Source organism: Nomascus leucogenys, chromosome 10 (assembly GCF_006542625.1).
Source record: "Nomascus leucogenys isolate Asia chromosome 10, Asia_NLE_v1, whole genome shotgun sequence".
NCBI lineage: Eukaryota > Metazoa > Chordata > Mammalia > Primates > Hylobatidae > Nomascus > Nomascus leucogenys.
Genome location: NC_044390.1, coordinates 35,060,861 through 35,074,073, shown reverse-complemented (window position 1 = coordinate 35,074,073; position 13,213 = coordinate 35,060,861). Strand labels below are relative to the sequence as shown.

The following is a 13,213-nucleotide window of genomic DNA, read 5'->3' as shown; positions in this document are numbered from 1 at the left end:
TTGTTAGAGGTTTTATTATGCTGACTGTTTACAGCCACTTTTTAGATTCCAAGGATCTTATATTCTTTCCACTGGTTACCTCATTTATTTGGCTTCTCCTTTTAGAATATTTTTATAGATGATAGTGACCCACAAAATCACTGGAGGGGTAATAGCATCTTTAATGTTCAGTTCAGAATAGAAGTGGCTTTAATACTGCCATGATCAATTCCAATGGTGATGAGTATTAGAGAGATTCAATATATGGACAAGGATATTTAAAGGGGGGGAAATGTGGTTCACAAATTTAAATGATATCTGCTACATACATGTAGCATACAAGAAAATGGAAAAAATTATACTATTATTCTGACATCACATAGTTTTCTTGAGAACTAAATGACAAGGTGATGTGATTTATAATATTATATATATAGATCTATTTTCTGTATGCATTTTTTAGTTTTCGTCTCTGTTTCCTAGCCCAGAGGTCCTAAAACTTCTAGATGGGGCACTAGGAGAATCTTATTCTATTCAGTCTTTGACCCTTGGTTCCTGACCCAGAGCTTCTAAGCCCCTTGGAATTTCCTGGATGATAGGAGAATCTTTTGTTCTAATGAGGTAACTCTTGATGGGCTCCTGGATAGCCTCAGGATGGGAGCTGGTTGCCAGGGACTCCACCCATGTGATTAGGGAGTTGGAACTTTAACCTGGCTCCTCACCTCTAGGGAGGGGAGAGGGGGTTAAAGGTTATTTGCTCACCAGTGACCAATAATGTAATCAATCATGCCTACATAATGAAGTATCCATAAAAACCCAAAAGGACAGGCAGGGTTCAGAGAGTTTCCTGATAGCTGAACACTAGGAGGTTCCCGGAAGCTGGCCTGCCTAGAGAAGGCATGGAATTGCCACACCTCTTCTCCCTATACATAGGGCAAGGTCTAGGAGAAAAGGTGTGCAGATTCCTCTTCCATCCAGCTGTTCACCTATATGCTTTGTAATATCCTTTATAATAAATGGTTAAATGCAAGTAAAGTGTTTCTCTGACTTCTGTGAGCCACTCTAGTGAACTAATTGAACCTGAGGAAGGGATCATGGGAATCCTGATTTATAGCTTGGTCAGGAGTATAGGTGACAACCTACTTGGGGCTGGCACTGGAAATGGTGGGGGCAGTCTGCAGAACCGAGCCCTCAACCTGTTCGATCTGATGCTGCCTCCAGATAGATGGTGTCAGAACTGAATAGAATTGAGACACCCAGCTGATGTCTGCTAGAGAATTGATGGTTTGATGTGGGCAGGGGTGAGGGGGGACCACTACCCCACCCCATCTTGTTGCAGAAGTATTGTATTGAGTAGTATTTGAGAACAGGGAAAAAGTTTGGTTTTTCCTCTCTCAGAGACAAAACATAGTGCCTGGAACATGACTGAGGTTCAGCTACATTTGAAAAATGCATGGCAAATGAATACTGCATCAGAACAGAACATCTTATTAAGGTGAGAAGGCATTTATTCTATTATACTCAAAATTGATAATATTAAAAACATACTTTATGTTCATATCTGAGACACAAACAAATAACTCTAAGGAACTATCCAAATTTCTTTCATTTTCATGGTCACTTTGGTATTTTAAGCATCAAATATTGCTTGAAATATCTGAGCATAAACATATTCTGGTTGTGTTTCATATAGGGTCACTATAGCCATCATAACAAGATTTCACAGAAGGCTGAAGAAGTTTTAACAAAGATCCTCAGTCAATATAAAATGGTCCGATAACAGTAACTGATATAAAAATAATGAAAAAATAGTTACGTTTGCAAGGCTGACTTAACACCTCGTGCATATTTTGTTAGATGATCTTTGTGAGACTTACAAATTAAACATTTGTATTTTACAACTTTTTCTTTGCTCTTAACAATGTATCATGTCAATAAAATTTCCTCCACATCATTTCAAATGTTCACTGTATGGATGTTGCTTAACCAATCTCCTAATAAATGATGCAGTAAAGAATACTCTTGCAACTAACTTGTTAAACACACCCTTATTTGCTTATAATACATTTTTTTTTTTTTTTTTGAGACGGAGTCTCGCTCTGTCACCTAGGCTGGAGTGCAGTGGCACAATCTCGGCTCACTACAACCTCTGCCTCCTGGGCTCAAGTGATTCTCCCATCTCAGCCTTCCCAATAGCTGAAACTACAGGCACCTGCCAGCATGCCCAGCTAATTTTTGTATTTTTAGTAGAGATGGGGTCTCACCATGTTGGCCAGGCTGGTCTTGAACTCCTGACCTCAGGTGATCCAACCCCACCGCAGACTCCCAAAGTGCTGGCATTACAGGTGTGCGCCACCGTGCCTGGCCTTTTGTTTTGTTTTAGGCAGAGTCTTGCTCTGTCACCCAAGCTGGAGTGCAGTGGCATGATCTCAGCTCACTGCAACCTCCACCTTCCGGGTTCAAGTGATTCTCCTGCCTCAGCCTCCAAGTAGCTGGGACTACAGGCGTGTACCACCACACCTAGCTAATTTGTTTGTATTTAGTAGAGACGGGGTTTCACCATGTTGGCCAGGCTGGTCTCAAACTCCTGGCCTCAGGTGATCCACCTGTCTTGGCCTCCCGAAGTGCTGGGATTACAGGCATGAGCCACTGCACCCAGCCTGCTTATGACACATTTCTAAAAGAATTGCTGGATCAAATGCACATGCTCAAGGCTTTTGATACATATTGCCAAACTGCACTCTAGAAAAGTGCTGCCAGCATACACTCTCAGCAATATAAGCAGCCCTGTTTCTCTGAATCCTTGCTAGTATTATCAAGAAATAACCACTTGTTAAAATAATGCCTGAAGACTAAATTAATGTTTAACATGTTTTGTCACTCACAAGTTGGGCTTACTATTAAACTTTTAACTGTTATAGTATTACCATTCAAAGCTTAAGATTCTTACACATATTTCAGATGAAGAAACTGAGGTCTAGTAAATTATAAATCAGACCCCTTTTAGTGTGAATTTTAGCCCTGGAATATATTGCAGTGCAGTCTACTTTTTTTTTTTTTCCTTGTACTAGCCTTACAGATTTCCCAGAAAAAGGTAGACATCTTCTTTACTAAGTTGGAGGCTAATATCCTATTAGTTTAGTACTGTTTTTCCTGTTTCCCAGATTGGATTTTACAAATTTTGTGTTAAGGATATCTTTTGACATTTACTCATTTATTATTAAAAAAGTCTAGCTAATCTTGGATAAGAATTTTGTTGATTCATTCACTCAGTAATTTAACAGCATTTATCTAATGCCTACCATGTGTGAAGGATAAAGTAGTGAACAAAACAGGTGTAGTTTATATTTTTGTAAGGGGAAGGGAAGTAGAAAATAAACAGTGAATAAAGAAGATAATGATAAATTATAAATGCTAATAAGAAAATAGAAGGGCACGTGATTGACAGAGAATAAATGGGAACGGGAGCTATTTTAGATAGGGTGGCCAGGGAAGGCCTGTCAAAGATATTTGGGTTAACCTGAAGGAAGAGAATGAGTCAGCCATATCCAAGACAGAAAAACCACATCCCAGGCAGAAAAAAAATAAATAAGTAAAAAATAAAAAGCAAGTGCAAAGGCCCTGAGACACAGTATCAGGTAAGATTAAATTCAGTTGAGAACAAGAGACTCCAAAACAGTGGCTTTAATAATATAGACATTTACGAGTGCAGGGCTGGCATGGTGCTCTGATCCACAAAGTCCTCATGGACCCTGGTTTCCACCAGTTTAGTTTTGCCATCCCAAGAATGAGAGAACTTGCATGAGACACAAATTGGCAGCTAGAGTTCCAAGCCATCACATCTATATTCCACGGTACAGGATAAAGGAAAAGCTGCATTGAAGGTGTGCACCAACTGTCTTTTAAGGATGGTTTTACAAGTGTGCCACATGATATACTGCTTATATCCCATCAGCCAGCACTATTACACAGCTACAAGGAAGGCTGCAAAACATAGTCTTTGTTCTGGGTAGCCATGTATCCCTGTCTATTACTATGAAAAAAATGGAGGAATTTTTGGGGACAACTAACAGGCTCTGCTACCGACGAGAAAAAGCTCAGCCCACGACAGAAAGGAGGCAGTAAGAAGGGTGAGAACAACTTCCCGTGCTGCTTCCTGGGAAGATGGAGAAGTGGGCAGGAGGCAGATTATCTATGGTAAGGAATTCCGATTTCATTCTGCGTGCATAAGGAAGCTATTGGAGGGTTTTAAACAAGGGAGTGACATAACCTAACAACATTTTTTAAATGATTGCTTTGATTGGTATATAGAGAACGGTTTAAATGGGAAAATATTGATGAGGGTACAGATAGAAAGTGAAAGCAGCTAGTGTGGATATTGCTGTGGTCCAGCAAGAGATGATGGTGGCTCCCAAGGGTTGTAGCAGTGGAGGTGATAAGTAGCTAAATTCAGAATATATTTGTCAGGAAGAATTGATGGTACTGTCTGATGAGTAGTATGAGTATGAAGAATCACAGAAAATTCCAAGTTTTATGCCTGAGCAAGTAAGTGAATGATGGTACTATTTATGAAAATCAGGAATTCTAAAGGAGCAGCAGATTTAGGGAATGAACAAAGGGAATTCAAATGTTGTTTTAGACACATTAGAGAAGCCTGTCCTTTTTATCCCTTGCCATGGCAAAATTTTCAATACCATCCATACTTTTCTAAAAATGTGTGGCCTCCTTCTTCTACAAGTTATACACAAACTCATTCTTCCCTTAATAGGGTATTTTTTTCCTCAAAGTCTGTAATTTTTAAATAAAGTGTACAGAGAATTTAACATAATACATATTTTGGAAATACACAAAACATGCGCCTATTAGTATGGACTACTTTTCAGGTAAAAGTAAGAAAATCTAGTAAGATAGTTAAAAGAAAACCAAACTACCAAATGGGCAAACTTGATCAACATTACCAATAAAGACGAACTTTTTGATGTAACAGGACAATTTAAAAAATGTCCCATCTATTGGTAAGAACTCCTACTATAAGAATTCTTACTATACAAGCCTTTAACAAATGCTAGCTCATTAAATACCTAGAGTACCCTCTAAGGTAGGTATTAAAAATTTTTTAACAAATTTATAATAGATTTGGCACAAATAATAGGACAATTAAAGGCTTGTTCTTCAACACGGCTTAAAGTGAATTCATCCTAAACAAATAGTGTTCAGTGAGAGTCAAAGTAAGTAGTATCAAATATTGAAAGTAATAGTATCAGTGTATTTTTTCCTAACACTCTTAACCCACACATTTACTATGAAAATGTTTGTTGTTCTATCTCTTCCAGTAAAATACTCAAGGTAATAAAACTCTCAAATCAGACTTACACCCTCTAGAAGTCATTCCATAGAGGTATATTCAATCTTTTAACACACCATCTTATGGTTGAAGATGTTAACATGAGGAGGAGAAAGCAGGAGAGGAAGGGACTATTTGGAGAAGACGGGGAGAAAGAAAGGAAAGACACTAATGTGTTGTTCCTCCTCGAATTTTCCTGAAGTGAAAAAGAAAACAAAAAACAGTGGAGTGTTTGATGAAATGAACAACCAAGCAATACATTTTCTACCTACACCAGTACCACTAGGAGTTGAAATAAATTCACACAATGTCTGCTGATATGTCAAAACACCTTACCTTCAAAAACATGACCGTTACCTTTTATTTTATAGTATGCTTGTGTTTCTTGCTATTTCTTGCTTTTGACCTTCAATGATAAATTTAAACTGGATTACAGTGATTCTTTTGTAAGTAAAAGGTGACTTTTTAAAAGAAACAACCAATGGAAATAGAAATTTTATTTGCTTCAAATTAACTGTACTTTAATTACTCAAATAGAAAAGAACAATTTTCACATTATGAAGCCACACAATTCCAAAACACATGTGCAGAGGCTCTTTTTAAGTCCGAACTGTCTACTAATTACAAAAAAGTGAAGAGTTTACAGATATACAAGGAAATAAAGGGGAATTATTGCAAAGAAAACAAGTTTAATTTCACTTTGAACGACAACGATTTTTCTGGAAAGCAGATACTTCACTGCTTTAAGTTTCCACCTAAGCCACAATAATTTCAAACGGTCTTGCGGATGACCCAGCTGGTCACTCTTGTTTATGTGGGGACTGCGGGGAACGAGACCCAGAAAAACTGCTATAAACCTAGTTTGGCTAGAGCAAGTTCACACGACGCGACCGTGCTTTAAAAACTTGCTCTCCATTATGTACCTCCTTCCATCAGGTTGGGAAAAAAAAAAAAAGGTGGGGATTGTGAGTAAATACACCAGTGGTTTCATCAGAGGGGAACTCACTACTCAGGAGGTGACGGTGACGTGGTGCCGGTCCCTGAAGTACGCGCACAAGCTCCGGAGGTTGCGGGAGCTGAGGGAGGAAACAAGGACACGGTCAGATTCGCTCCAGGTGGCGGGAGTGAGGAGGGGAGGAGTGAGGAGGCGGACGTGCGGGGGCGGGGTGTCCAACACAAACACAAACACGAACACGCTCAGCGTCCCCGGGGAGGGCGGACTGAAGCCACCTCACCATTCATCGCCCCTGGACCCCGCGGTCCCCCTCGGACTCAGGACCAGAGCCCCCCGCGAAGCAACCTGGCCCTAGGGAAACGGTAGCGGCCGCAGAAGCCCCGCTCTCTGTAACGGCCGCGGAGGAGCAGCAAGCCTCCCTCTGACTGGGTAGGTGACAAGACGGAGCGGCGGTAAGGGCGGTAGGGGAGTGACGCGCCTCTCTCCACCTTGTTACAAGCACGCTGGAAGCGGCCTACCCACCCCATCGCTGCCGTTTTGCAGTCGCCGCTCCCACCTTCCGCTGCCGCCTGGAGGGAAGCCGGAGCGACGGGGGTCACGGCGGCGGTCAGAGGGTAAAGGTCTTGCTCCCAGCAGCCTCCGCGGTGGATACGTCGCCATCTTGGATCCGCGGGACAAGAAAATTCATGCGGTGAGTTTTTGGCAAATTTTCGGAAGTCTGGCAGCGGGGCGCGCGGCGGGGGCGGCGGATTCGGGGCCTCTGCAAGGCGGGGGAATGCCCCGGGGCCGGTCCGGTCGCGCCCAGGGTCCGCCGGTAGCGTCCCGGCCCACCGCTTCCCGTTGCTTTTGTCTCGGCTCCAATCGAGAGAGGGAGAGCGGAGCGGGCGGGGAGGGGGGGTGGCGGCGGTGGAGGGAGGGAGGGGGTGTGTATGGGGGTGGTGGTGGACCGGACGTAAAGCGTCGCTGTACTCGGGCCGCTGCAGCAGCAGCAGCAGCTCCAGATCCTAGGCCCGGTCCCATCCGCGAGTGTTGGGGCTTCCCCAGACTCCACTCCCCTAGGCTCCCGCCAGTGCGGAGGAGCCGCTGCTGCCGCGCTGCTTCCTGGGGGAGAAGAGAAGGCGGCAGTGGCCGTGGCCGAGGAGCTCGAGCCCGCTTTAGACGGCTCTGCCGCCTTTCCGGCAGCTGGTGCTGTCTGTGGCTTCTTACATTCTCTCAATACACGTATATCATCTGCCAGTTATGTGTATTTCTGTTAGTGTGTTTGCAAGTGTCAGATGGGAGACACTGGACTGGCTAACGGGTGTCAGGAGCCCGCAGGCCCTGGGATACCGAAGGCTGTGCGTGGTGGAGGGAGAAGGAATGCAACTGCGATGCCGCCTCTGCCACCGCACCAGGAAGGTGAAGCTTCCGTAGTGTCGTAGACTGAGTCCAGATGGTCCTGGGGCGGCGGAGGAACCACAGACGCTTCTGTCTGTGAAGTTGCAAGCCCTGGGTTTCTACTTCCGCAGGCGCCTCTCCACCTTTTGCTGTCGTAGGTCTCACTTAAAAGTTTAACAAGAAAAGAGTAGGGTTAAAAGAGGCCTTTGTAGTTCTTCATTGAAGCACTGTTGTCTGTCTGGGAGAAAGCTGACAACTCTTGGTAACTGTGGTTCTTAGCAAAAGAGAATTGTAGTTTTCTTTTGTACAAAGTATTTCCAAGGTTTTAGACTTTATATTTATTCCAGGCCTAACGGTATTACTACTACAAAAGTCTTAAGTAAGGGTACCACCCTCTCAGAAGGAAGCTAAACATCAACTTCCTTCGAATCCTTGGAGACATCTTCACTTTTCAACATCCGGAAGACTGAGTGCAACATATTTTGTTTCATTTTCATAAAATTCTTGGTCAGAGAATCCCACTCCTTTTAAAATCGTTTGGGCAATTCCTCATAATTAAGTACACTGCTTCGAACCCTTAGTTCTTGGCGAAATGGTAAAAAGTACTCAGTTAAAGTTAGTTCACGAGGGAGGCCAACTTGAATTTAAGATTCAAAGTTGAGCGTATTTAGTGTCATGCTTGATATTAGGAATTTTTAGAGCTCGGAATCATAAGTGTGACTCTTGATTTCCCTTTTGAAGCAATATAAATGGAAAGAATAAAGTATGGGGTGAGGGATGAGATAGAAATTTTAAAGTATCCATTTACATACAAGGTTTGTGTTGAGTTTGGGAATGCTTGGCATAATTGACAACAGTTCTTTCCAAACGTCAATGAATAAATCTCTTACAATTTTGTAAGGTAACTATTGCAGATTGAAAGGGTTAAGAATCATAGTTGGCTGAAATGGTTAAGTGTATATTCAGATCTCTGTTCATTGAAATGTTTTATAATGGACCAAGATAATTAGTAAGCTCTGTATGTTGAATTTGTTTAGTTTGTAGTTCTTTCATAATGTTTAAAGAAAAAGAAATACAAAATACACCTAAAGACAAAACATGTTCCACTCTACTCACTTATTTCTTGACTTTGTAAGATCCTTACTGTAAAAAAGGTACCTTTCTCTCATATTTTCTGAGAGCTTGAATTGTAATAATTTTTGTGAATACTTTGTATTTTAGAGAGGAAGTGAGAAACTCCGCTAAAGTTTTTTTTTGCATCTTGATTAGTGCTTCATCAATACAAATAAGTTAATGTAAACATTTGTTGGCAGGAGTCTTTTTCTAAGTATACAATGTAGAGATATCTGTAACCTAATCTGATCTCAGGGAATGAGAATTGCCTGTTTGTTTAACCAAGCAGCAAATACAGCCTATACAGTTTTTCAGTTTCTATAATACTTTAATTTATATGGTGGAAAAATGAGGGCAAAATGCTTATGTGTGAGTGATTTATATCCCCAAGTACCCGATCTTGAAGATAAAACTCAGATTGTGGCTTATCTTCTGATGCTGGGCAAAAAACAAAAACAAAAAAGTTCAGAATGATACAACTTCCCATGTACCTCCCTACAAGAACTAATTACCTTTGTTTTTGCTTTATAACTTTGAATGTTGCACTTTTTGATTTTTCAGAGATGCTTTACAGTTATTATAACCTGAAAATTATTTGTTCAAAAGTAAATAAAATTTTCAGGTGTATGAATAGTTTTTATTAGAAGTGATTCTAAGCCAGTTCTCATTTGTATTCCTTTAGTAGATACTGATATTAAAAGTACTTGTATTTTGAAAGACCATTACAGAATTTTTTACAACCTGTATAAGTTATAGTTTTATCTTTTCTAGTGACAGACTTACTTCGTAAGATTTTCTGATAATATAAATAAAATGTATGCTTCACATGTATATATGAAATAATGAGTAAGCATTAATAGACTAGTGAAAAGAACTTAGCTTACAATTTATTTTCTTGCTGTTTAAAAGCAGTGTTAAATAATAGCTTTTTTTTGTTGTTAAAATTTGTAACTGTAGAAAGTTCATTCTGTTGGGATCACATATTTGAAAGCAAACTAACAATGCCATGTGCCTGCTTGAATAGGCATTTGAGGACAAGTTACTTGCCTGAGATTTCAGGAAAATATACCACCAAACATTTATGATGTTTGTTACCTGGATCTGTAGTGGATTTTGTAACACAAAGAGGCAAAAGATCCAAGGTACCAGGTAGGGCGGTTTAGGGGCAGAGTTAATATGAGGTGTACTGTAATGTTTGAGTGGAATTACATACAGTGTTAATCAAGGGATCTAGTGCTATGGTAGAACTTATTCTGCTTGATGATACAGGTGACTGTTCTTCCTTACTAAGAGCAGTTTCTACCTGTGATACTTAAAGGGATTGAATTTCACTGTGACTTATACCAGATATTTTGAAAAGAGCTGTGCTAAAGTTGATGTCGTTGTAGAAAGTTTGCCTTGAAGTGGAATGAAAGTTAGGTTTTTATTTCTTTAGTTTTTCTGTTTGACATCCTTTGATTTCTAGTTTAGAATTCAACTCTTATGACTAATCATGCTGATGTGGTTTGTTCATTTATTTTCTTTGTCTATACTGTTAGGAATGTCCTGGAAATAGAATTCGTACTGTGTTTTCTGACAACTTGTTCTCTGAAATACAGATGCTAATCTGTTGGTATCTGTTGGTATATCCCGTGGGGGTGTGCTGCATTATAAAGTAATAAAACAGTTTACAATGTTTACTTTTTGTCAAGAGCTCATGACATGTAATATGGAAATACAAAAAAGTGAATAATTTAGAAAAAAATGGGAAATTTTTCCTTTTCTGGGCACTTCAGTGTTTTGTATATGCTTAGACTCAGGATCTAAGTCCACTTAGATATATGGTTAGATATTTTGGACTATTTGCCACTTAACCCTGAACATTTTCCTTTCCTTATTCTTTTTTTTTTTTCTTTGAGTCGGAGTTTTGTTCGTCGCCCAGGCTGGAGTGCAATGGCGCGATCTTGGCTCACTACCACCTCCGCCTCCCGGGTTCAAGCGATTCTCCTGCCTCAGCCTCCTGAGTAGCTGGGATTACAGGCATGCGCCCGGCTGGTTTTGTAACTTTAGTAGAGACGGGGTTTCACCATGTTGGTCAGGCTTGTCTCAAACTCCTGACCTCAGACGATCTGCCTACCTCAGACGATCTGCCTGCCTCAGCCTCCCAAAGTGCTGGGATTACAGGCGTGAGCCACCACGCCCGTCCTATTCTTTTTATTCATGTGTATGTTAATTGCATGTATGTGTGTGGGGGGTAGGTGGTAGTGCATATTTTATGTATCTTTCACTTCTCTGTTGTTTGATGAACTTCTTCCATACTCCTCTTTGGTATCACTTTCTTCATAAATCTTTCCTGACTCCCCAAATCCTTCTGCTGTATTGCTTTTTATTCTTCAAACTTCTATTATGGAATGTCACACTGTATTGTAATTTACTGTCCATCTGGACTGGGAGCACCTGAGAGGTATGGCTTTCCCTTGTTTATGTTTACATTTCGAATGCCTCTATAGTGCATAATACTTAGTAGGTTCTCAATACTATTAAACTGAACTGTTGCTAGATTGTCATTTGACAGTGCTGTTTCACAATCCACAGATCTGAAGCAACAGATTGGAAAAGTGGTGGGGAGAATGGCTTCCTGTATTCCTTCACTTCCTTGAATCCTTTCTTACAGTTTTGCTTCTTAATTACATATGGAAAAATAGATAACTAGCTTCTTAGAGAAGTGTGTTTAGAGTTAGTATGGAATTAGGGAAGGATGTTAGTAATAGAGTGATTAATACCCCGTTTTGTTTCTGGCAGGATGTTTAGATCTGTATTTCTTGCTGTATTTTGTATGGTTATGGCTATTATTTGAAGGAGATATTTTGTATTTGTCTTTACAAGGTATCATGTTTACCAGTACTTACCCATGAGCTCCTATTAGATTTGGGGCTTCTGAAGTTAGATTCTGTTTTTCTCATCTTTTCCCTCTTAATGCCTGGCCCATTGGTTAGTAGAAAGCAGAATTTCTCTAGTTTGAATAAAATTGCCCTTATGGAAATAAGGTGAGATGTGTCTTATTGGAGGTCCAAAATTTAAAAAGCTCTGAAAGTTGATCATTTCTTTTGTTTTGTTTTGAATAAGCAAGCTGAGAAAATATCAACTGGAATTATACCTGTGAATTTTATTATTATTATCTTTCTTAATCTGATTTTCCCACATTTTCATATGGAAATGTTCACGTGTTTGACTGCAGGTGTTGCCATTGGCAGATGTTACATCATATATGATACATGCAAGATTTTACCTTTCTCAAATCTGAAACTGTGTTTTGAGAAACATGTGGCCTTTGTAGGTTTGTTTAAGAGATTGTGAGCCAATTTTCTGCCCATTTTAGAGATGTAGAAATCAAAACAGGATAGATGACTCTCAGAATTGCATTTTAGTAGATAATGCTAATATTGATAATGATTTTAGGAATATTATGTCTTAATTGCCTGTATATGTTTCAGAGACCTTTTAGTGACTGAGAGCTGCCAAAGATACAGAGTATATATTTTTAAAAAGGAAGTATGATCCAGTACTCAGGACACTAGTCCTTTCTCTGCCTTTTCTGAATGGAAATGTCTTTCCTTATATGTGAGTAGATGAAAATGCACATTTAGTAAGTTTTTACTAAAACTTAGTAAAAACTAATGATAAAATGAGTGAGAGAAAATTATGTGTCCTGGCAATTTAGGTAACAGTGAGTAGACTTGCTTGTTTTTCAAACATATTGATACACTATTTTTCCATTTGTGTATTCAGATGTTGAAACAGCTCCAGTTTGTATTAGCATCTGGACAAAATGTAATGACTGATTATGTAATACAATGTGTTTGAGAGAGGAACATTTGGTTTTGTGTCATATCTGGCAAGTATGTGCTTTTGTATTTTCTACATTGTAAATTATAATGCCTATCCTGCATACAAATTTTGTATTTAGTTTTCTGCTTGTAAGAATCTTTCATAGGTCAGTAAAATAAAATATTGTTTACTATGCCATTCCAAGCACCTGACTACTTTTGGCTTTGCTACTTAATATTTTTAAAATGTTTTACAGCTTGCAGAGAGGACTTCTATATATGTTATCTTAATTTTATATATATTATTTAAAATAAGTTTAAAACTTAACTTTTATGTTTATAAACAAGCTATTTTGGTTAATAAGAAAATTAGAAGTTGGGAATTACAAAGGCCATTTTCATCTTCAGACTGGACTCAGTCTAATTTCTTTCTCATTTATTTTAGCGCTACTTTATAGAGAAAATCGTGATTTATTAAATCAAATAGATGTTAATGGAGGATTTGTTTTTGTTTGCATCTGATCATCTTGCAGATCCTGGATATTTAATCAAATTGATACAGAAGTTTGAAAGACAAGCAGCAGTAGGAAATTTTTGTTTCAAGCTTGACTTTCTGGCAATATCCAACAGCTGCTCATA

The 13,213-nt window shown here is 39.5% G+C and overlaps 1 protein-coding gene across 3 annotated transcripts in view; it reads left to right on the top strand.

Moving 5' to 3' along the window:
* Positions 1–6,623: 6,623 nt before the first annotated feature.
* The window catches only part of CNOT2 (CCR4-NOT transcription complex subunit 2), a 111,298-nt gene continuing 104,708 nt past the window's right edge, over positions 6,624–13,213 (top strand). The window contains exon 1 of one of the 3 annotated variants that reach the window (XM_030819992.1): positions 6,624–6,707. The gene's annotated coding sequence lies outside the window, so the exon portion shown is untranslated. The other 2 variants (XM_003259531.4, XM_030819991.1) reach the window with 2 other exon arrangements.